The sequence below is a fragment of the Argiope bruennichi genome, chromosome 10, assembly GCF_947563725.1.
Source record: "Argiope bruennichi chromosome 10, qqArgBrue1.1, whole genome shotgun sequence".
In the NCBI taxonomy this organism is placed as follows: domain Eukaryota; kingdom Metazoa; phylum Arthropoda; class Arachnida; order Araneae; family Araneidae; genus Argiope; species Argiope bruennichi.
In genome coordinates this window covers 106748069-106768179 of record NC_079160.1, presented here as the reverse complement: position 1 = coordinate 106768179, position 20111 = coordinate 106748069, and the positions used below count along the sequence as shown (strand labels likewise).

Genomic DNA, 20111 nt, shown 5'->3' with positions numbered 1-20111 from the left:
ATCGAACCCGGCGCTCAAGAATGGGAATCTTGCATGTTACCACTACACCAGGGGCGCTCGAAAGCGACTTTTAAATGCACCTTTTCTGAGACTGCTTTAGAAATGTAATTTTATTTTATATATTGGCAAAATTCATTTATTTGTGCATTCAGAAAAAAGAGCACAAACATCCAACAGATGCTTTGCGCCGCCCGGGAATCGAACCCGGCGCACAAGAATGAGAATCTTGCATGTTACCACTACACCAGCGGAGCTCGAAAGCGGATTTTAAATGCACCTTTTCTGATACTTCTTTAGAAATGTAATTTTATTTTATATAATTGCAAAATTCATCTATTTGTGCATTCAGAAAAAAGAGCAGAAACATCCAACAGCTGCGTTGCGCCGCCCGGGAATCGAACAAGGCGCACAAGAATGGGAATCTTGCATGTTACTACTACAGCAGCGGCGCTCGAAAGCGGCTTTTAAATGCACCTTTTCTGAGACTGCTTTAGAAATGTAATTTTATTTTATATAATGGATAAATTCATCTATTTGTGCATTCAGAAAAAAGAGCAGAAGTATCCAACAGCTGCTTTGCGCCGGCCGGGAATCGAACCCGGCGCACAAGAATGAGAATCTTGCATGTTAACACTACACCAGCGGAGCTCGAAAGCGGCTTTTAAATGCACCTTTTCTGAGACTGCTTTATAAATGTAATTTTATTTAATATATATGTTCAAAATTCAACTATTTGTGCATTCAGAAAAAAGAGCAGAAACATCCAACATCTGCTTTGCGCCGCCCGGGAATCGAACCCGGCGCACAAGAATGGGAATCTTGCATGTTACCACTACACCAGCGGCGCTCGAAAGCGACTTTTAAATGCACCTTTTCTGAGACTGCTTTAGAAATGTAATTTTATTTTATATATTGGCAAAATTCAACTATTTGTGCAGTGAGAAAAAAGAGCAGATACATCCAACAGCTGCGTTACGCCGCCCGGGGAATCGAACCCGGCGCACAAGAATGGGAATCTTGCATATTACCACTACACCAGCGGCGCTCGAAAGCGGCTTTTAAATGCACCTTTTCTGATACTGTTTTAGAAATGTAATTTTATTTTATATAATTGCAAAATTCATATATTTGTGCATTTAGAAAAAAGAGCAGAAACATCCAACAGCTGCGTTGCGCCGCCCGGGAATCGAACCCGGTGCACAAGACTGGGAATCTTTCATGTTACCACTACACCAGCGGAGCTCGAAAGCGACTTTTAAATGCACCTTTTCTGAGACTGCTTTAGAAATGTAATTTTATTTTATATATTGGCAAAATTCAACTATTTGTGCAGTCAGAAAAAAGAGCAAAAACATCCAACAGCTGCTTTGCGCCTCCCGGGAATCATGCATGTTACCACTACACCAGCAGCGCTCGAAAGCGACTTTTAAATGCACCTTTTCTGAGGCTGGTTTAGAAATGTAATTTTATTTTATATATTGGCCAAATTCAACTATTTGTGCATTCAGAAAAAAGAGCAGAAACATCCAACCGCTGCTTTGCGCCACCCGGGAATCGAACCCGGCGCACTAGAATGGGAATCTTGCATGTTACCACTACACCAGCGGCGCTCGAAAGTTGCTTTTAAATGCAAATTTTCTGAGACTGCTTTAGAAATGTAATTTTATTTACTATATATGTTCAAAATTCAACTATTTGAGCATTCAGAAAAAAGAGCAGAAACATCTAACAGTTGCTTTGCGCCGCAAGAGAATCGAACACGGCGCACAAGAGTGGGAATCTTGCATGTCACCACTACACCAGCGGCACCCGAAAGCTTGTTTTAAATGCACCTTTTCTGAGACTGCTTTAGAAATGTAATTTTATTTTATATATCCAAAATTCATCTATTTGTGCATTCAGAAAAAAGAGCAGAAACATCCAACAGCTGCTTTGCGCCGCCAGGGAATCGAACCCGGCGCACAAGAATGGGAATCTTGCATGTTACCAGTACACCAGCGGAGCTCGAAAGCGGATTTTAAATGCACCTTTTCTGAGATTGCTTTAGAAATGTAATTTTATTTTATATAATGGAAAAATTCATCTATTTGTGCATTCAGAAAAAAGAGCAGAAACATCCAACAGCTGCTTTGCGCCTCCCGGGAATCATGCATGTTACCACTACACCAGCAGCGCTCGAAAGCGACTTTTAAATGCACCTTTTCTGAGACTGGTTTAGAAATGTAATTTTATTTTATATATTGGCCAAATTCAACTATTTGTGCATTCAGAAAAAAGAGCAGAAACATCCAACCGCTGCTTTGCGCCACCCGGGAATCGAACCCGGTGCACGAGAACGGGAATCTTGCATGTTACCACTACACCAGCGGCGCTCGAAAGTTGCTTTTAAATGCAAATTTTCTGAGACTGCTTTAGAAATGTAATTTTATTTAATATATATGTTCAAAATTCAACTATTTGTGCATTCAGAAAAAAGAGCAGAAACATCCAACAGATGCTTTGCGCCGCCCGGGAATCGAACCCGGCGCACAAGAATGGGAATCTTGCATGTTACCACTACAACAGCGGCGCTCGAAAGCGACTTTTAAATGCACCTTTTCTGTGACTGGTTTAGAAATGTAATTTTATTTTATATATTGGCAAAATTCAACTATTTGTGCATTCAGAAAAAAGAGCAGAAACATCCAACAGCTGCTTTGCGCCGCAAGAGAATCGAACACGGCGCACAAGAGTGGGAATCTTGCATGTCACCACTACACCAGCGGCACCCGAAAGCTTGTTTTAAATGCACCTTTTCTGAGACTGCTTTAGAAATGTAATTTTATTTTATATATTGCCAAAATTCATCTATTTGTGCATTCAGAAAAAAGAGCAGAAACATCCAACAGCTGCTTTGCGCCGCCAGGGAATCGAACCCGGCGCACAAGAATGGGAATTTTGCATGTTACCAGTACACCAGCGGAGCTCGAAAGCGGATTTTAAATGCACCTTTTCTGAGATTGCTTTAGAAATAAAATTTTATTTTATATAATGGAAAAATTCATCTATTTGTGCATTCAGAAAAAAGAGCAGAAACATCCAACAGCTGCTTTGCGCCGCTCGGGAATCGAACCCGGCGCTCAAGAATGGGAATCTTGCATGTTACCACTACACCAGGGGCGCTCGAAAGCGACTTTTAAATGCACCTTTTCTGAGACTGCTTTAGAAATGTAATTTTATTTTATATATTGGCAAAATTCATCTATTTGTGCATTCAGAAAAAAGAGCACAAACATCCAACAGATTCTTTGCGCCGCCCGGGAATCGAACCCGGCGCACAAGAATGAGAATCTTGCATGTTACCACTACACCAGCGGAGCTCGAAAGCGGATTTTAAATGCACCTTTTCTGAGACTTCTTTAGAAATGTAATTTTATTTTATATAATTGCAAAATTCATCTATTTGTGCATTCAGAAAAAAGAGCAGAAACATCCAACAGCTGCGTTGCGCCGCCCGGGAATCGAACAAGGCGCACAAGAATGGGAATCTTGCATGTTACTACTACACCAGCGGCGCTCGAAAGCGGCTTTTAAATGCACCTTTTCTGAGACTGCTTTAGAAATGTAATTTTATTTTATATATTGCCAAAATTCATCTATTTGTGCATTCAGAAAAAAGAGCAGAAACATCCAACAGCTGCTTTGCGCCGCCAGGGAATCGAACCCGGCGCACAAGAATGGGAATTTTGCATGTTACCAGTACACCAGCGGAGCTCGAAAGCGGATTTTAAATGCACCTTTTCTGAGATTGCTTTAGAAATAAAATTTTATTTTATATAATGGAAAAATTCATCTATTTGTGCATTCAGAAAAAAGAGCAGAAACATCCAACAGCTGCTTTGCGCCGCTCGGGAATCGAACCCGGCGCTCAAGAATGGGAATCTTGCATGTTACCACTACACCAGGGGCGCTCGAAAGCGACTTTTAAATGCACCTTTTCTGAGACTGCTTTAGAAATGTAATTTTATTTTATATATTGGCAAAATTCATCTATTTGTGCATTCAGAAAAAAGAGCACAAACATCCAACAGATTCTTTGCGCCGCCCGGGAATCGAACCCGGCGCACAAGAATGAGAATCTTGCATGTTACCACTACACCAGCGGAGCTCGAAAGCGGATTTTAAATGCACCTTTTCTGAGACTTCTTTAGAAATGTAATTTTATTTTATATAATTGCAAAATTCATCTATTTGTGCATTCAGAAAAAAGAGCAGAAACATCCAACAGCTGCGTTGCGCCGCCCGGGAATCGAACAAGGCGCACAAGAATGGGAATCTTGCATGTTACTACTACACCAGCGGCGCTCGAAAGCGGCTTTTAAATGCACCTTTTCTGAGACTGCTTTAGAAATGTAATTTTATTTTATATAATGGATAAATTCATCTATTTGTGCATTCAGAAAAAAGAGCAGAAGTATCCAATAGCTGCTTTCCGCCGCCCGGGATACGAACCCGGTGCACAAGAATGGGAATCTTGCATGTTACCACTACACCAGCGGCGCTCGAAAGCGGCTTTTAAATGCACCTTTACTGAGACTGGTTTAGAAATGTAATTTTATTTTATATAATGGAAAAATACATTTATTTGTGCATTCAGAAAAAAGAGCAGAAACATCCAACAGCTGCTTTGCGCCGCCCGGGAATCGAACCCGGCGCACAAGAATGGGAATCTTGCATGTTACCACTACACCAGCGGCGCTCGAAAGCGACTTTTAAATGCACCTTTTCTGAGACTGCTTTAAAATTTAATTTTATTTTATATAATTGCAAAATTCATCTATTTGTGCATTCAGAAAAAAGAGCAGAAACATCCAACAGCTGCGTTGCGCCGCCCGGGAATCGAACAAGGCGCACAAGAATGGGAATCTTGCATGTTACTACTACACCAGCGGCGCTCGAAAGCGGCTTTTAAATGCACCTTTTCTGAGACTGCTTTAGAAATGTAATTTTATTTTATATAATGGCAAAATTCATCTATTTGTGCATTCAGAAAAAAGAGCAGAAGTATCTAACAGCTGCTTTCCGCCGCCCGGGATACGAACCCGGTGCACAAGAATGGGAATCTTGCATGTTACCACTACAACAGCGGCGCTCGAAAGCGGCTTTTAAATGCACCTTTTCTGAGACTGGTTTAGAAATGTAATTTTATTTTATATAATGGCAAAATACATTTATTTGTGCATTCAGAAAAAAGAGCAGAAACATCCAACCGCTGCTTTGCGCCGCCCGGGAATCGAACCCGGCGCACAAGAATGGGAATCTTGCATGTTAACACTACACCAGCGGAGCTCGAAAGCGGCTTTTAAATGCACCTTTTCTGAGACTGCTTTATAAATGTAATTTTATTTAATATATATGTTCAAAATTCAACTATTTGTGTATTCAGAAAAAAGAGCAGAAACATCCAACATCTGCTTTGCGCCGCCCGGGAATCGAACCCGGCGCACAAGAATGGGAATCTTGCATGTTACCACTACACCAGCGGTGCTCGAAAGCGACTTTTAAATGCACCTTTTCTGAGACTGCTTTAGAAATGTAGTTTTATTTTATATATTGGCAAAATTCAACTATTTGTGCATTCACAAAAAGAGCTGAAACATCCAACAACTGCTTTGCGCCGCCCGGGAATCGAACCCGGCGCACGAGAATGGGAATCTTGCATGTTACCACTACACCAGCGGCGCTCGAAAGCGACTTTTAAATGCACCTTTTCTGAGACTGCTTTAGAAATGTAATTTTATTTTATATATTGCCGAAATTCAACTATTTGTGCATTCAGAAAAAAGAGCAGAAACATCCAACAGCTGCTTTGCGCCGCCCGGGAATCGAACCCGGCGCACAAGAATGGGAATCTTGCATTTTACCACTACACCAGCGGAACCCAAAAGCTTGTTTTAAATGCACCTTTTCTGAGACTGGTTTAGAAATGTAATTTTATTTTATATAATAGCAAAATTCATCTATTTGTGCATTCAGAAAAAAGAGCAGAAACATCCAACATCTGCTTTCCGCCGCCCGGGAATCGAACCCGGCGCACAAGAATGGGAATCTTGCATGTTACCACTACACCAGCGGCGCTCGAAAGCGACTTTTAAATGCACCTTTTCTGAGACTGCTTTAGAAATGTAATTTTGTTTTATATATTGCCAAAATTCAACTATTTGTGCATTCAGAAAAAAGAGCAGAAACATCCAACAGCTGCTTTGCGCCGCCGGGGAATCGAACCCGGCGCACAAGAATGGGAATCTTGCATGTTACCACTACACCAGCGGCGCTCGAAAGCGACTTTTAAATGCACCTTTTCTGAGACTGCTTTAGAAATGTAATTTTATTTTATATAATGGCAAAATTCATCTATTTGTGCATTCAGAAAAAAGAGCAGAAACATCCAACAGCTGCTTTGCGCCGCCCGGGAATCGAACCCGGCGCACGAGAATGGGAATCTTGCATGTCACCACTACACCAGCGGCAACCGAAAGCGACTTTTAAATGCACCTTTTCTGAGACTGCTTTAAAATTTAATTTTATTTTATATAATTGCAAAATTCATCTATTTGTGCATTCAGAAAAAAGAGCAGAAACATCCAACAGCTGCGTTGCGCCGCCCGGGAATCGAACAAGGCGCACAAGAATGGGAATCTTGCATGTTACTACTACACCAGCGGCGCTCGAAAGCGGCTTTTAAATGCACCTTTTCTGAGACTGCTTTAGAAATGTAATTTTATTTTATACAATGGCAAAATTCATCTATTTGTGCATTCAGAAAAAAGAGCAGAAGTATCTAACAGCTGCTTTCCGCCGCCCGGGATACGAACCCGGTGCACAAGAATGGGAATCTTGCATGTTACCACTACACCAGCGGCGCTCGAAAGCGGCTTTTAAATGCACCTTTTCTGAGACTGGTTTAGAAATGTAATTTTATTTTATATAATGGCAAAATACATTTATTTGTGCATTCAGAAAAAAGAGCAGAAACATCCAACCGCTGCTTTGCGCCGCCCGGGAATCGAACCCGGCGCACAAGAATGGGAATCTTGCATGTTAACACTACACCAGCGGAGCTCGAAAGCGGCTTTTAAATGCACCTTTTCTGAGACTGCTTTATAAATGTAATTTTATTTAATATATATGTTCAAAATTCAACTATTTGTGTATTCAGAAAAAAGAGCAGAAACATCCAACATCTGCTTTGCGCCGCCCGGGAATCGAACCCGGCGCACAAGAATGGGAATCTTGCATGTTACCACTACACCAGCGGCGCTCGAAAGCGACTTTTAAATGCACCTTTTCTGAGACTGCTTTAGAAATGTAGTTTTATTTTATATATTGGAAAATTCAACTATTTGTGCATTCACAAAAAGAGCTGAAACATCCAACAACTGCTTTGCGCCGCCCGGGAATCGAACCCGGCGCACGAGAATGGGAATCTTGCATGTTACCACTACACCAGCGGCGCTCGAAAGCGACTTTTAAATGCACCTTTTCTGAGACTGCTTTAGAAATGTAATTTTATTTTATATATTGCCAAAATTCAACTATTTGTGCATTCAGAAAAAAGAGCAGAAACATCCAACAGCTGCTTTGCGCCGCCCGGGAATCGAACCCGGCGCACAAGAATGGGAATCTTGCATGTTACCACTACACCAGCGGCGCTCGAAAGCGACTTTTAAATGCACCTTTTCTGAGACTGGTTTAGAAATGTAATTTTATTTCATATAATGGCAAAATTCATCTATTTGTGCATTCAGAAAAAAGAGCAGAAACATCCAACATCTGCTTTCCGCCGCCCGGGAATCGAACCCGGTGCACAAGAATGGGAATCTTGCATGTTACCACTACACCAGCGGCGCTCGAAAGCGACTTTTAAATGCACCTTTTCTGAGACTGCTTTAGAAATGTAATTTTATTTTATATATTGCCAAAATTCAACTATTTGTGCATTCAGAAAAAAGAGCAGAAACATCCAACAGCTGCTTTGCGCCGCCGGGGAATCGAACCCGGCGCACAAGAATGGGAATCTTGCATGTTACCACTACACCAGCGGCGCTCGAAAGCGGCTTTTAAATGCACCTTTTCTGAGACTGCTTTAGAAATGTAATTTTATTTTATATAATGGCAAAATTCAACTATTTGTGCATTCAGAAAAAAGAGCAGAAACATCCAACAGCTGCGTTGAGCCGCCCGGGAATCGAACCCGGCGCACAAGAATGGGAATCTTGCATGTTACCACCACACCAGCGGCGCTCGAAAGCGAATTTTAAATGCACCTTTTCTGAGACTGCTTTAGAAATGTAATTTTATTTTATATATTGGCAAAATTCAACTATTTGTGCAGTCAGAAAAAAGAGCAAAAACATCCAACAGCTGCTTTGCGCCGCCCGGGAATCATGCATGTTACCACTACACCAGCGGCGCTCGAAAGCGACTTTTAAATGCACCTTTTTTGAGACTGGTTTAGAAATGTAATTTTATTTTATATAATGGCAAAATTCATCTATTTGTGCATTCAGAAAAAAGAGCACAAACATCCAACAGCTGCGTTGCGCCGCCCGGGAATCGAACCCGGCGCACAAGAATGGGAATCTTGCATGTTACCACTACACCAGCCGCGCTCGAAAGCGGCTTTTAAATGCACGTTTTCTGAGACTGCTTTAGAAATGTAATTTCATTTTATATAATGGCAAAATTCATCTATTTGTGCATTCAGAAAAAAGAGCAGAAGCATCCAACAGCTGCTTTCCGCCGCCCGGGAATCGAACCCGGTGCACAAGAATGGGAATCTTTCATGTTACCACTACACCAGCGGCGCTCGAAAGCGAATTTTAAATGCACCTTTTCTGAGACTGCTTTAGAAATGTAATTTTATTTTATATATTGGCAAAATTGAACTATTTGCGCAGTCAGAAAAAAGAGCAAAAACATCCAACAGCTGCTTTTCGCCGCCCGGGAATCATGCATGTTACCACTACACCTGCGGCGCTCGAAAGCGACTTTTAAATACACCTTTTTTGAGACTGGTTTAGAAATGTAATTTTATTTTATATATTGGCCAAATTCAACTATTTGTGCATTCAGAAAAAAGAGCAGAAACATCTAACCGCTGCTTTGCGCCACCCGGGAATCGAACCCGGCGCACAAGAATGGGAATCTTGCATTTTAACACTACACCAGCGGCACCCGAAAGCTTGTTTTAAATGCACCTTTTCTGAGACTGGTTTAGAAATGTAATTTTATTTTATATGTTGGCAAAATTCATCTATTTGTGCATTCAGAAAAAAGAGCAGAAACATCCAACAGCTGCTTTGCGCCGCCCGGGAATCGAACCCGGCGCACAAGAATGGGAATCTTGCATGTTACCACTACACCAGCGGCGCTCGAAAGCGGCTTTTAAATGCACCTTTTCTGAGACTGCTTTAGAAATGTAATTTTATTTTATATAATGGCAAAATTCAACTATTTGTGCATTCAGAAAAAAGAGCATAAACATCCAACAGCTGCGTTGAGCCGCCCGGGAATCGAACCCGGCGCACAAGAATGGGAATCTTGCATGTTACCACCACACCAGCGGCGCTCGAAAGCGAATTTTAAATGCACCTTTTCTGAGACTGCTTTAGAAATGTAATTTTATTTTATATATTGGCAAAATTCAACTATTTGTGCAGTCAGAAAAAAGAGCAAAAACATCCAACAGCTGCTTTGCGCCGCCCGGGAATCATGCATGTTACCACTACACCAGGGGCGCTCGAAAGCGACTTTTAAATGCACCTTTTTTGAGACTGGTTTAGAAATGTAATTTTATTTTATATAATGGCAAAATTCATCTATTTGTCCATTCAGAAAAAAGAGCACAAACATGCAACAGATGCTTTGCGCCGCCCGGGAATCGAACCCGGCGCATAAGAATGGGAATCTTGCATGTTACCACTACACCAGCGGCGCTCGAAAGCGGCTTTTAAATGCACCTTTTCTGAGACTGCTTTAGAAATGTAATTTTATTTTATATAATGGCAAAATTCAACTATTTGTGCATTCAGGAAAAAGAGCAGAAGCATCCAACAGCTGCTTTCCGCCGCCCGGGAATCGAACCCGGTGCACAAGAATGGGAATCTTTCATGTTACCACTACACCAGCGGCGCTCGAAAGCGAATTTTAAATGCACCTTTTCTGAGACTGCTTTAGAAATGTAATTTTATTTTATATATTGGCAAAATTCAACTATTTGTGCAGTCAGAAAAAAGAGCAAAAACATCCAACAGCTGCTTTGCGCCGCCCGGGAATCATGCATGTTACCACTACACCAGCGGCGCTCGAAAGCGACTTTTAAATACACCTTTTTTGAGACTGGTTTAGAAATGTAATTTTATTTTATATATTGGCCAAATTCAACTATTTGTGCATTCAGAAAAAAGAGCAGAAACATCAAACCGCTGCTTTGCGCCACCCGGGAATCGAACCCGGCGCACAAGAATGGGAATCTTGCATTTTAACACTACACCAGCGGCACCCGAAAGCTTGTTTTAAATGCACCTTTTCTGAGACTGGTTTAGAAATGTAATTTTATTTTATATGTTGGCAAAATTCATCTATTTGTGCATTCAGAAAAAAGAGCAGAAACATCCAACAGCTGCCTTGCGCCGCCCGGGAATCGAACCCGGCGCACGAGAATGAGAATCTTGCATGTTACCACTATACCAGCGGAGCTCGAAAGCGGATTTTAAATGCACCTTTTCTGAGACTGCTTTAGAAATGTAATTTTATTTAATATATATGTTCAAAATTCAACTATTTGTGCATTCAGAAAAAAGAGCAGAAACATCCAACAGCTGCTTTGCGCCGCCCGGGAATCGAACCCGGCGCACAAGAATGGGAATCTTGCATGTTACCACTATACCAGCGGAGCTCGAAAGCGGATATTAAATGCACCTTTTCTGAGACTGCTTTAGAAATGTAATTTTATTTTATATAATGGCAAAATTCATCTATTTGTGCATTCAGAAAAAAGAGCAGAAATATCCTACAGGTGCTTTGCGCCGCCCGGGAATCGAACCCGGCGCGCAAGAATGGAAATCTTGCATGTTACCACTACACCAGCGGCACCCGAAAGCGGCTTTCAAATGCACCTTTTCTGAGACTGCTTTAGAAATGTAATTTTATTTTATATATTTGCAAAATTCAACTATTTGTGCAGTCAGAGAAAAGAGCAGAAGCTTCCAACAGCTGCTTTCCGCCGCCCGGGAATCGAACCCCGCGCACAAGAATGGGAATCTTGCATGTTACCACTACACCAGAGGCGCTCGAAAGCGGCTTATAAATGCACCTTTTCTGAGACTGCTTTAGAAATGTAATTTTATTTAATATATATGTCTAAAATTCAACTATTTGTTCTTTCAGGAAAAAGAGCAAAAACACCCAAAAGCTGCTTTTCGCCACCCGGGAATCGAACCCGGCGCCCAAGAATGGGAATCTTGCATGTTAGCACTACACCAGCGGCGCTCGAAAGCGGCTTTAAAATGCACCTTTTCTGTGACTGGTTTAGAAATGTAATTTTATTTTATATATTGGCAAAATTCAACTATTTGTGCATTCAGAAAAAAGAGCAGAAACATCCAACAGCTGCTTTGCCCCGCCCGGCAATCGAACCCGGCGCACAAGAATGGGAATCTTGCATGTTAGCACTACACCAGCGGAGCTCGAAAGCGGCTTTTAAATGCACCTTTTCTGTGACTGGTTTAGAAATGTAATTTTATTTTATATATTGGCAAAATTCAACTATTTGTGCATTGAGAAAAAAGAGCAGAAACAACCAACAGCTGCTTTGCCCCGCCCGGCAATCGAACCTGGCGCACAAGAATGGGAATCTTGCATGTTACCACTACACCAGCGGCGCTCGAAAGCGGCTTTTAAATGTACCTTTTCTGTGACTGGTTTAGAAATGTAATTTTATTTTATATATTGGCAAAATTCAACTATTTGTGCATTCAGAAAAAAGAGCAGAAACATCCAACAGCTTCTTTGCCCCGCCCGGCAATCGAACCCGGCGCACAAGAATGGGAATCTGGCATGTTAGCACTACACCAGCCGAGCTCGAAAGCGGCTTTTAAATGCACCTTTTCTGAGACTGCTTTAGAAATTTAATTTTATTTTATATATTGGCAAACTTCAACTATTTGTGCATTCGGAAAAAAGAGCAGAAACATCCAACAGCTGCTTTGCCCCACCCGGGAATCGAACCCGGCGCACAAGAATGGGAATCTTGCATGTTACCACTACACCAGCGGCGCTCGAAAGCGGCTTTTAAATGCACCTTTTCTGTGACTGGTTTAGAAATGTAATTTTATTTTATATATTGGCAAAATTCAACTATTTCTGCATTCGGAAAAAAGAGCAGAAACATCCAACAGCGGCTTTGCCCCGCCCGGCAATCGAACCCGGCGCACAAGAATGGGAATCTTGCATGTTAGCACTACACCAGCGGAGCTCGAAAGCGTCTTTTAAATGCATCTGTTTTGAGACTGCTTTAGAAATTTAATTTTATTTTATATATTGGCAAACTTCAACTATTTGTGCATTCGGAAAAAAGAGCAGAAACATCCAACAGCTGCTTTGCCCCACCCGGGAATCGAACCCGGCGCACAAGAATGGGAATCTTGCATGTTAGCACTACACCAGCGGAGCTCGAAAGCGTCTTTTAAATGCATCTTTTCTGAGACTGCTTTAGAAATTTAATTTTATTTTATATATTGGCAAACTTCAACTATTTGTGCATTCGGAAAAAAGAGCAGAAACATCCAACCGCTGCTTTGCGCCGCCCGGGAATCGAACCCGGCGCACAAGAATGGGAATCTTGCATGTTAACACTACACCAGCGGAGCTCGAAAGCGGCTTTTAAATGCACCTTTTCTGAGACTGCTTTATAAATGTAATTTTATTTAATATATATGTTCAAAATTCAACTATTTGTGTATTCAGAAAAAAGAGCAGAAACATCCAACATCTGCTTTGCGCCGCCCGGGAATCGAACCCGGCGCACAAGAATGGGAATCTTGCATGTTACCACTACACCAGCGGTGCTCGAAAGCGACTTTTAAATGCACCTTTTCTGAGACTGCTTTAGAAATGTAGTTTTATTTTATATATTGGCAAAATTCAACTATTTGTGCATTCACAAAAAGAGCTTAAACATCCAACAACTGCTTTGCGCCGCCCGGGAATCGAACCCGGCGCACGAGAATGGGAATCTTGCATGTTACCACTACACCAGCGGCGCTCGAAAGCGACTTTTAAATGCACCTTTTCTGAGACTGCTTTAGAAATGTAATTTTATTTTATATATTGCCGAAATTCAACTATTTGTGCATTCAGAAAAAAGAGCAGAAACATCCAACAGCTGCTTTGCGCCGCCCGGGAATCGAACCCGGCGCACAAGAATGGGAATCTTGCATTTTACCACTACACCAGCGGAACCCAAAAGCTTGTTTTAAATGCACCTTTTCTGAGACTGGTTTAGAAATGTAATTTTATTTTATATAATAGCAAAATTCATCTATTTGTGCATTCAGAAAAAAGAGCAGAAACATCCAACATCTGCTTTCCGCCGCCCGGGAATCGAACCCGGCGCACAAGAATGGGAATCTTGCATGTTACCACTACACCAGCGGCGCTCGAAAGCGACTTTTAAATGCACCTTTTCTGAGACTGCTTTAGAAATGTAATTTTATTTTATATATTGCCAAAATTCAACTATTTGTGCATTCAGAAAAAAGAGCAGAAACATCCAACAGCTGCTTTGCGCCGCCGGGGAATCGAACCCGGCGCACAAGAATGGGAATCTTGCATGTTACCACTACACCAGCGGCGCTCGAAAGCGACTTTTAAATGCACCTTTTCTGAGACTGCTTTAGAAATGTAATTTTATTTTATATAATGGCAAAATTCATCTATTTGTGCATTCAGAAAAAAGAGCAGAAACATCCAACAGCTGCTTTGCGCCGCCCGGGAATCGAACCCGGCGCACGAGAATGGGAATCTTGCATGTCACCACTACACCAGCGGCAACCGAAAGCGACTTTTAAATGCACCTTTTCTGAGACTGCTTTAAAATTTAATTTTATTTTATATAATTGCAAAATTCATCTATTTGTGCATTCAGAAAAAAGAGCAGAAACATCCAACAGCTGCGTTGCGCCGCCCGGGAATCGAACAAGGCGCACAAGAATGGGAATCTTGCATGTTACTACTACACCAGCGGCGCTCGAAAGCGGCTTTTAAATGCACCTTTTCTGAGACTGCTTTAGAAATGTAATTTTATTTTATACAATGGCAAAATTCATCTATTTGTGCATTCAGAAAAAAGAGCAGAAGTATCTAACAGCTGCTTTCCGCCGCCCGGGATACGAACCCGGTGCACAAGAATGGGAATCTTGCATGTTACCACTACACCAGCGGCGCTCGAAAGCGGCTTTTAAATGCACCTTTTCTGAGACTGGTTTAGAAATGTAATTTTATTTTATATAATGGCAAAATACATTTATTTGTGCATTCAGAAAAAAGAGCAGAAACATCCAACCGCTGCTTTGCGCCGCCCGGGAATCGAACCCGGCGCACAAGAATGGGAATCTTGCATGTTAACACTACACCAGCGGAGCTCGAAAGCGGCTTTTAAATGCACCTTTTCTGAGACTGCTTTATAAATGTAATTTTATTTAATATATATGTTCAAAATTCAACTATTTGTGTATTCAGAAAAAAGAGCAGAAACATCCAACATCTGCTTTGCGCCGCCCGGGAATCGAACCCGGCGCACAAGAATGGGAATCTTGCATGTTACCACTACACCAGCGGCGCTCGAAAGCGACTTTTAAATGCACCTTTTCTGAGACTGCTTTAGAAATGTAGTTTTATTTTATATATTGGAAAATTCAACTATTTGTGCATTCACAAAAAGAGCTGAAACATCCAACAACTGCTTTGCGCCGCCCGGGAATCGAACCCGGCGCACGAGAATGGGAATCTTGCATGTTACCACTACACCAGCGGCGCTCGAAAGCGACTTTTAAATGCACCTTTTCTGAGACTGCTTTAGAAATGTAATTTTATTTTATATATTGCCAAAATTCAACTATTTGTGCATTCAGAAAAAAGAGCAGAAACATCCAACAGCTGCTTTGCGCCGCCCGGGAATCGAACCCGGCGCACAAGAATGGGAATCTTGCATGTTACCACTACACCAGCGGCGCTCGAAAGCGACTTTTAAATGCACCTTTTCTGAGACTGGTTTAGAAATGTAATTTTATTTCATATAATGGCAAAATTCATCTATTTGTGCATTCAGAAAAAAGAGCAGAAACATCCAACATCTGCTTTCCGCCGCCCGGGAATCGAACCCGGCGCACAAGAATGGGAATCTTGCATGTTACCACTACACCAGCGGCGCTCGAAAGCGACTTTTAAATGCACCTTTTCTGAGACTGCTTTAGAAATGTAATTTTATTTTATATATTGCCAAAATTCAACTATTTGTGCATTCAGAAAAAAGAGCAGAAACATCCAACAGCTGCTTTGCGCCGCCGGGGAATCGAACCCGGCGCACAAGAATGGGAATCTTGCATGTTACCACTACACCAGCGGCGCTCGAAAGCGGCTTTTAAATGCACCTTTTCTGAGACTGCTTTAGAAATGTAATTTTATTTTATATAATGGCAAAATTCAACTATTTGTGCATTCAGAAAAAAGAGCAGAAACATCCAACAGCTGCGTTGAGCCGCCCGGGAATCGAACCCGGCGCACAAGAATGGGAATCTTGCATGTTACCACCACACCAGCGGCGCTCGAAAGCGAATTTTAAATGCACCTTTTCTGAGACTGCTTTAGAAATGTAATTTTATTTTATATATTGGCAAAATTCAACTATTTGTGCAGTCAGAAAAAAGAGCAAAAACATCCAACAGCTGCTTTGCGCCGCCCGGGAATCATGCATGTTACCACTACACCAGCGGCGCTCGAAAGCGACTTTTAAATGCACCTTTTTTGAGACTGGTTTAGAAATGTAATTTTATTTTATATAATGGCAAAATTCATCTATTTGTGCATTCAGAAAAAAGAGCACAAACATCCAACAGCTGCGTTGCGCCGCCCGGGAATCGAACCCGGCGCACAAGAATGGGAATCTTGCATGTTACCACTACACCAGCCGCGCTCGAAAGCGGCTTTTAAATGCACCTTTTCTGAGACTGCTTTAGAAATGTAATTTTATTTTATATAATGGCAAAATTCAACTATTTGTGCATTCAGGAAAAAGAGCAGAAGCATCCAACAGCTGCTTTCCGCCGCCCGGGAATCGAACCCGGTGCACAAGAATGGGAATCTTTCATGTTACCACTACACCAGCGGCGCTCGAAAGCGAATTTTAAATGCACCTTTTCTGAGACTGCTTTAGAAATGTAATTTTATTTTATATATTGGCAAAATTCAACTATTTGTGCAGTCAGAAAAAAGAGCAAAAACATCCAACAGCTGCTTTGCGCCGCCCGGGAATCATGCATGTTACCACTACACCAGCGGCGCTCGAAAGCGACTTTTAAATACACCTTTTTTGAGACTGGTTTAGAAATGTAATTTTATTTTATATATTGGCCAAATTCAACTATTTGTGCATTCAGAAAAAAGAGCAGAAACATCAAACCGCTGCTTTGCGCCACCCGGGAATCGAACCCGGCGCACAAGAATGGGAATCTTGCATTTTAACACTACACCAGCGGCACCCGAAAGCTTGTTTTAAATGCACCTTTTCTGAGACTGGTTTAGAAATGTAATTTTATTTTATATGTTGGCAAAATTCATCTATTTGTGCATTCAGAAAAAAGAGCAGAAACATCCAACAGCTGCCTTGCGCCGCCCGGGAATCGAACCCGGCGCACGAGAATGAGAATCTTGCATGTTACCACTATACCAGCGGAGCTCGAAAGCGGATTTTAAATGCACCTTTTCTGAGACTGCTTTAGAAATGTAATTTTATTTAATATATATGTTCAAAATTCAACTATTTGTGCATTCAGAAAAAAGAGCAGAAACATCCAACAGCTGCTTTGCGCCGCCCGGGAATCGAACCCGGCGCACAAGAATGGGAATCTTGCATGTTACCACTATACCAGCGGAGCTCGAAAGCGGATATTAAATGCACCTTTTCTGAGACTGCTTTAGAAATGTAATTTTATTTTATATAATGGCAAAATTCATCTATTTGTGCATTCAGAAAAAAGAGCAGAAATATCCTACAGGTGCTTTGCGCCGCCCGGGAATCGAACCCGGCGCGCAAGAATGGAAATCTTGCATGTTACCACTACACCAGCGGCACCCGAAAGCGGCTTTCAAATGCACCTTTTCTGAGACTGCTTTAGAAATGTAATTTTATTTTATATATTTGCAAAATTCAACTATTTGTGCAGTCAGAGAAAAGAGCAGAAGCATCCAACAGCTGCTTTCCGCCGCCCGGGAATCGAACCCCGCGCACAAGAATGGGAATCTTGCATGTTACCACTACACCAGAGGCGCTCGAAAGCGGCTTATAAATGCACCTTTTCTGAGACTGCTTTAGAAATGTAATTTTATTTAATATATATGTCTAAAATTCAACTATTTGTTCTTTCAGGAAAAAGAGCAAAAACACCCAAAAGCTGCTTTTCGCCACCCGGGAATCGAACCCGGCGCCCAAGAATGGGAATCTTGCATGTTAGCACTACACCAGCGGCGCTCGAAAGCGGCTTTAAAATGCACCTTTTCTGTGACTGGTTTAGAAATGTAATTTTATTTTATATATTGGCAAAATTCAACTATTTGTGCATTCAGAAAAAAGAGCAGAAACATCCAACAGCTGCTTTGCCCCGCCCGGCAATCGAACCCGGCGCACAAGAATGGGAATCTTGCATGTTAGCACTACACCAGCGGAGCTCGAAAGCGGCTTTTAAATGCACCTTTTCTGTGACTGCTTTAGAAATGTAATTTTATTTTATATATTGGCAAAATTCAACTATTTGTGCATTGAGAAAAAAGAGCAGAAACAACCAACAGCTGCTTTGCCCCGCCCGGCAATCGAACCTGGCGCACAAGAATGGGAATCTTGCATGTTACCACTACACCAGCGGCGCTCGAAAGCGGCTTTTAAATGTACCTTTTCTGTGACTGGTTTAGAAATGTAATTTTATTTTATATATTGGCAAAATTCAACTATTTGTGCATTCAGAAAAAAGAGCAGAAACATCCAACAGCTTCTTTGCCCCGCCCGGCAATCGAACCCGGCGCACAAGAATGGGAATCTGGCATGTTAGCACTACACCAGCCGAGCTCGAAAGCGGCTTTTAAATGCACCTTTTCTGAGACTGCTTTAGAAATTTAATTTTATTTTATATATTGGCAAACTTCAACTATTTGTGCATTCGGAAAAAAGAGCAGAAACATCCAACAGCTGCTTTGCCCCACCCGGGAATCGAACCCGGCGCACAAGAATGGGAATCTTGCATGTTACCACTACACCAGCGGCGCTCGAAAGCGGCTTTTAAATGCACCTTTTCTGTGACTGGTTTAGAAATGTAATTTTATTTTATATATTGGCAAAATTCAACTATTTCTGCATTCGGAAAAAAGAGCAGAAACATCCAACAGCGGCTTTGCCCCGCCCGGCAATCGAACCCGGCGCACAAGAATGGGAATCTTGCATGTTAGCACTACACCAGCGGAGCTCGAAAGCGTCTTTTAAATGCATCTGTTTTGAGACTGCTTTAGAAATTTAATTTTATTTTATATATTGGCAAACTTCAACTATTTGTGCATTCGGAAAAAAGAGCAGAAACATCCAACAGCTGCTTTGCCCCACCCGGGAATCGAACCCGGCGCACAAGAATGGGAATCTTGCATGTTAGCACTACACCAGCGGAGCTCGAAAGCGTCTTTTAAATGCATCTTTTCTGAGACTGCTTTAGAAATTTAATTTTATTTTATATATTGGCAAACTTCAACTATTTGTGCATTCGGAAAAAAGAGCAGAAACATCCAACAGCTGCTTTGCGCCGCCCGGGAATCGAACCCGGCGCACAAGAATGGGAATCTTGCATGTTACCACTACACCAGCGGCGCTCGAAAGCGGCTTTTAAATGCACCTTTTCTGTGACTGGTTTAGAAATGTAATTTTATTTTATATATTGGCAAAATTCAACTATTTCTGCATTCGGAAAAAAGAGCAGAAACATCCAACAGCTGCTTTACCCCGCCCGGCAATCGAACCCGGCGCACAAGAATGGGAATCTTGCATGTTAGCACTACACCAGCGGAGCTCGAAAGCGTCTTTTAAATGCATCTTTTCTGAGACTGCTTTAGAAATTTAATTTTATTTTATATATTGGCAAACTTCAACTATTTGTGCATTCGGAAAAAAGAGCAGAAACATCCAACAGCTGCTTTGCGCCGCCCGGGAATCGAACCCGGCGCACAAGAATGGGAATCTTGCATGTTACCACTACACCAGCGGCGCTCGAAAGCGGCTTTTAAATGCACCTTTTCTGTGACTGGTTTAGAAATGTAATTTTATTTTATATATTGGCAAAATTCAACTATTTGTGCATTCAGAAAAAAGAGCAGAAACATCCAACAGCTGCTTTGCCCCGCCCGGCAATCGAACCCGGCGCACAAGAATGGGAATCTTGCATGTTAGCACTACACCAGCGGAGCTCGAAAGCGGCTTTTAAATGCATCTTTTCTGAGACTGCTTTAGAAATTTAATTTTGTTTTATATATTGGCAAACTTCAACTATTTGTGCATTCGGAAAAAAGAGCAAAAACATCCAACAGCTAATTTGTGGACTATCAAAATTTTAAAATCGGCGGTAGAAAAATGAAATTATTGTTTGGTGATTGTGACCTTATCATATTTCGTTACTCTTAAATTATACTATAAACAGAATATTGACTATGTATTGAAAGCTACTGGCATGCCAATTTGAATAATTTTTTACAGATAATGTTGATATTGACTCATGCTAATGTTTGTGAAAAATTGCACATATTGCATGACTTATTTTTAT

At 41.6% G+C, this 20111-nt stretch overlaps 40 non-coding genes across 40 annotated transcripts; all 40 read right to left on the bottom strand.

Annotated features, from left to right (window-relative positions):
• Positions 1 to 183: 183 nt before the first annotated feature.
• Trnae-cuc (transfer RNA glutamic acid (anticodon CUC)) lies at positions 184 to 254 on the bottom strand. The gene has a single exon. It is a non-coding gene; the product is annotated as a tRNA-Glu (tRNA).
• Positions 255 to 776: 522 nt separating this feature from the next.
• Positions 777 to 847, bottom strand: Trnag-ccc (transfer RNA glycine (anticodon CCC)). Its single transcript has one exon. It is a non-coding gene; the product is annotated as a tRNA-Gly (tRNA).
• A 692-nt stretch (positions 848 to 1539) lies between these two features.
• On the bottom strand, positions 1540 to 1610 carry Trnag-ccc (transfer RNA glycine (anticodon CCC)). Its single transcript has one exon. It is a non-coding gene; the product is annotated as a tRNA-Gly (tRNA).
• A 691-nt stretch (positions 1611 to 2301) lies between these two features.
• On the bottom strand, positions 2302 to 2372 carry Trnag-ccc (transfer RNA glycine (anticodon CCC)). Its single transcript has one exon. It is a non-coding gene; the product is annotated as a tRNA-Gly (tRNA).
• Positions 2373 to 2500: 128 nt separating this feature from the next.
• Positions 2501 to 2571, bottom strand: Trnag-ccc (transfer RNA glycine (anticodon CCC)). Its single transcript has one exon. It is a non-coding gene; the product is annotated as a tRNA-Gly (tRNA).
• A 717-nt stretch (positions 2572 to 3288) lies between these two features.
• On the bottom strand, positions 3289 to 3359 carry Trnae-cuc (transfer RNA glutamic acid (anticodon CUC)). The gene has a single exon. It is a non-coding gene; the product is annotated as a tRNA-Glu (tRNA).
• Positions 3360 to 4076: 717 nt separating this feature from the next.
• Positions 4077 to 4147, bottom strand: Trnae-cuc (transfer RNA glutamic acid (anticodon CUC)). The gene has a single exon. It is a non-coding gene; the product is annotated as a tRNA-Glu (tRNA).
• A 520-nt stretch (positions 4148 to 4667) lies between these two features.
• Positions 4668 to 4738, bottom strand: Trnag-ccc (transfer RNA glycine (anticodon CCC)). The gene has a single exon. It is a non-coding gene; the product is annotated as a tRNA-Gly (tRNA).
• A 718-nt stretch (positions 4739 to 5456) lies between these two features.
• Trnag-ccc (transfer RNA glycine (anticodon CCC)) lies at positions 5457 to 5527 on the bottom strand. The gene has a single exon. It is a non-coding gene; the product is annotated as a tRNA-Gly (tRNA).
• A 125-nt stretch (positions 5528 to 5652) lies between these two features.
• Positions 5653 to 5723, bottom strand: Trnag-ccc (transfer RNA glycine (anticodon CCC)). Its single transcript has one exon. It is a non-coding gene; the product is annotated as a tRNA-Gly (tRNA).
• A 318-nt stretch (positions 5724 to 6041) lies between these two features.
• On the bottom strand, positions 6042 to 6117 carry Trnag-ccc (transfer RNA glycine (anticodon CCC)). Its single transcript has one exon. It is a non-coding gene; the product is annotated as a tRNA-Gly (tRNA).
• Positions 6118 to 6243: 126 nt separating this feature from the next.
• Trnag-ccc (transfer RNA glycine (anticodon CCC)) lies at positions 6244 to 6314 on the bottom strand. Its single transcript has one exon. It is a non-coding gene; the product is annotated as a tRNA-Gly (tRNA).
• Positions 6315 to 7229: 915 nt separating this feature from the next.
• Positions 7230 to 7300, bottom strand: Trnag-ccc (transfer RNA glycine (anticodon CCC)). The gene has a single exon. It is a non-coding gene; the product is annotated as a tRNA-Gly (tRNA).
• A 124-nt stretch (positions 7301 to 7424) lies between these two features.
• Trnag-ccc (transfer RNA glycine (anticodon CCC)) lies at positions 7425 to 7495 on the bottom strand. Its single transcript has one exon. It is a non-coding gene; the product is annotated as a tRNA-Gly (tRNA).
• Positions 7496 to 7621: 126 nt separating this feature from the next.
• On the bottom strand, positions 7622 to 7692 carry Trnag-ccc (transfer RNA glycine (anticodon CCC)). The gene has a single exon. It is a non-coding gene; the product is annotated as a tRNA-Gly (tRNA).
• A 121-nt stretch (positions 7693 to 7813) lies between these two features.
• Positions 7814 to 7889, bottom strand: Trnag-ccc (transfer RNA glycine (anticodon CCC)). The gene has a single exon. It is a non-coding gene; the product is annotated as a tRNA-Gly (tRNA).
• Positions 7890 to 8015: 126 nt separating this feature from the next.
• Trnag-ccc (transfer RNA glycine (anticodon CCC)) lies at positions 8016 to 8086 on the bottom strand. The gene has a single exon. It is a non-coding gene; the product is annotated as a tRNA-Gly (tRNA).
• Positions 8087 to 8580: 494 nt separating this feature from the next.
• Positions 8581 to 8651, bottom strand: Trnag-ccc (transfer RNA glycine (anticodon CCC)). The gene has a single exon. It is a non-coding gene; the product is annotated as a tRNA-Gly (tRNA).
• A 691-nt stretch (positions 8652 to 9342) lies between these two features.
• On the bottom strand, positions 9343 to 9413 carry Trnag-ccc (transfer RNA glycine (anticodon CCC)). Its single transcript has one exon. It is a non-coding gene; the product is annotated as a tRNA-Gly (tRNA).
• Positions 9414 to 9907: 494 nt separating this feature from the next.
• Trnag-ccc (transfer RNA glycine (anticodon CCC)) lies at positions 9908 to 9978 on the bottom strand. The gene has a single exon. It is a non-coding gene; the product is annotated as a tRNA-Gly (tRNA).
• An 890-nt stretch (positions 9979 to 10868) lies between these two features.
• Positions 10869 to 10939, bottom strand: Trnag-ccc (transfer RNA glycine (anticodon CCC)). The gene has a single exon. It is a non-coding gene; the product is annotated as a tRNA-Gly (tRNA).
• A 126-nt stretch (positions 10940 to 11065) lies between these two features.
• On the bottom strand, positions 11066 to 11136 carry Trnag-ucc (transfer RNA glycine (anticodon UCC)). Its single transcript has one exon. It is a non-coding gene; the product is annotated as a tRNA-Gly (tRNA).
• Positions 11137 to 12249: 1113 nt separating this feature from the next.
• Trnag-ccc (transfer RNA glycine (anticodon CCC)) lies at positions 12250 to 12320 on the bottom strand. Its single transcript has one exon. It is a non-coding gene; the product is annotated as a tRNA-Gly (tRNA).
• Positions 12321 to 12643: 323 nt separating this feature from the next.
• Positions 12644 to 12714, bottom strand: Trnag-ccc (transfer RNA glycine (anticodon CCC)). The gene has a single exon. It is a non-coding gene; the product is annotated as a tRNA-Gly (tRNA).
• Positions 12715 to 13039: 325 nt separating this feature from the next.
• Trnag-ccc (transfer RNA glycine (anticodon CCC)) lies at positions 13040 to 13110 on the bottom strand. The gene has a single exon. It is a non-coding gene; the product is annotated as a tRNA-Gly (tRNA).
• Positions 13111 to 13235: 125 nt separating this feature from the next.
• On the bottom strand, positions 13236 to 13306 carry Trnag-ccc (transfer RNA glycine (anticodon CCC)). The gene has a single exon. It is a non-coding gene; the product is annotated as a tRNA-Gly (tRNA).
• Positions 13307 to 13624: 318 nt separating this feature from the next.
• Trnag-ccc (transfer RNA glycine (anticodon CCC)) lies at positions 13625 to 13700 on the bottom strand. Its single transcript has one exon. It is a non-coding gene; the product is annotated as a tRNA-Gly (tRNA).
• A 126-nt stretch (positions 13701 to 13826) lies between these two features.
• On the bottom strand, positions 13827 to 13897 carry Trnag-ccc (transfer RNA glycine (anticodon CCC)). The gene has a single exon. It is a non-coding gene; the product is annotated as a tRNA-Gly (tRNA).
• Positions 13898 to 14812: 915 nt separating this feature from the next.
• Positions 14813 to 14883, bottom strand: Trnag-ccc (transfer RNA glycine (anticodon CCC)). Its single transcript has one exon. It is a non-coding gene; the product is annotated as a tRNA-Gly (tRNA).
• Positions 14884 to 15007: 124 nt separating this feature from the next.
• Trnag-ccc (transfer RNA glycine (anticodon CCC)) lies at positions 15008 to 15078 on the bottom strand. The gene has a single exon. It is a non-coding gene; the product is annotated as a tRNA-Gly (tRNA).
• Positions 15079 to 15204: 126 nt separating this feature from the next.
• Trnag-ccc (transfer RNA glycine (anticodon CCC)) lies at positions 15205 to 15275 on the bottom strand. Its single transcript has one exon. It is a non-coding gene; the product is annotated as a tRNA-Gly (tRNA).
• A 121-nt stretch (positions 15276 to 15396) lies between these two features.
• On the bottom strand, positions 15397 to 15472 carry Trnag-ccc (transfer RNA glycine (anticodon CCC)). Its single transcript has one exon. It is a non-coding gene; the product is annotated as a tRNA-Gly (tRNA).
• Positions 15473 to 15598: 126 nt separating this feature from the next.
• Positions 15599 to 15669, bottom strand: Trnag-ccc (transfer RNA glycine (anticodon CCC)). Its single transcript has one exon. It is a non-coding gene; the product is annotated as a tRNA-Gly (tRNA).
• A 494-nt stretch (positions 15670 to 16163) lies between these two features.
• On the bottom strand, positions 16164 to 16234 carry Trnag-ccc (transfer RNA glycine (anticodon CCC)). The gene has a single exon. It is a non-coding gene; the product is annotated as a tRNA-Gly (tRNA).
• An 890-nt stretch (positions 16235 to 17124) lies between these two features.
• On the bottom strand, positions 17125 to 17195 carry Trnag-ccc (transfer RNA glycine (anticodon CCC)). The gene has a single exon. It is a non-coding gene; the product is annotated as a tRNA-Gly (tRNA).
• Positions 17196 to 17321: 126 nt separating this feature from the next.
• Trnag-ucc (transfer RNA glycine (anticodon UCC)) lies at positions 17322 to 17392 on the bottom strand. Its single transcript has one exon. It is a non-coding gene; the product is annotated as a tRNA-Gly (tRNA).
• A 1113-nt stretch (positions 17393 to 18505) lies between these two features.
• On the bottom strand, positions 18506 to 18576 carry Trnag-ccc (transfer RNA glycine (anticodon CCC)). The gene has a single exon. It is a non-coding gene; the product is annotated as a tRNA-Gly (tRNA).
• Positions 18577 to 18899: 323 nt separating this feature from the next.
• Trnag-ccc (transfer RNA glycine (anticodon CCC)) lies at positions 18900 to 18970 on the bottom strand. The gene has a single exon. It is a non-coding gene; the product is annotated as a tRNA-Gly (tRNA).
• Positions 18971 to 19096: 126 nt separating this feature from the next.
• Positions 19097 to 19167, bottom strand: Trnag-ccc (transfer RNA glycine (anticodon CCC)). Its single transcript has one exon. It is a non-coding gene; the product is annotated as a tRNA-Gly (tRNA).
• Positions 19168 to 19490: 323 nt separating this feature from the next.
• On the bottom strand, positions 19491 to 19561 carry Trnag-ccc (transfer RNA glycine (anticodon CCC)). The gene has a single exon. It is a non-coding gene; the product is annotated as a tRNA-Gly (tRNA).
• Between the last annotated feature and the right edge of the window lie 550 nt (positions 19562 to 20111).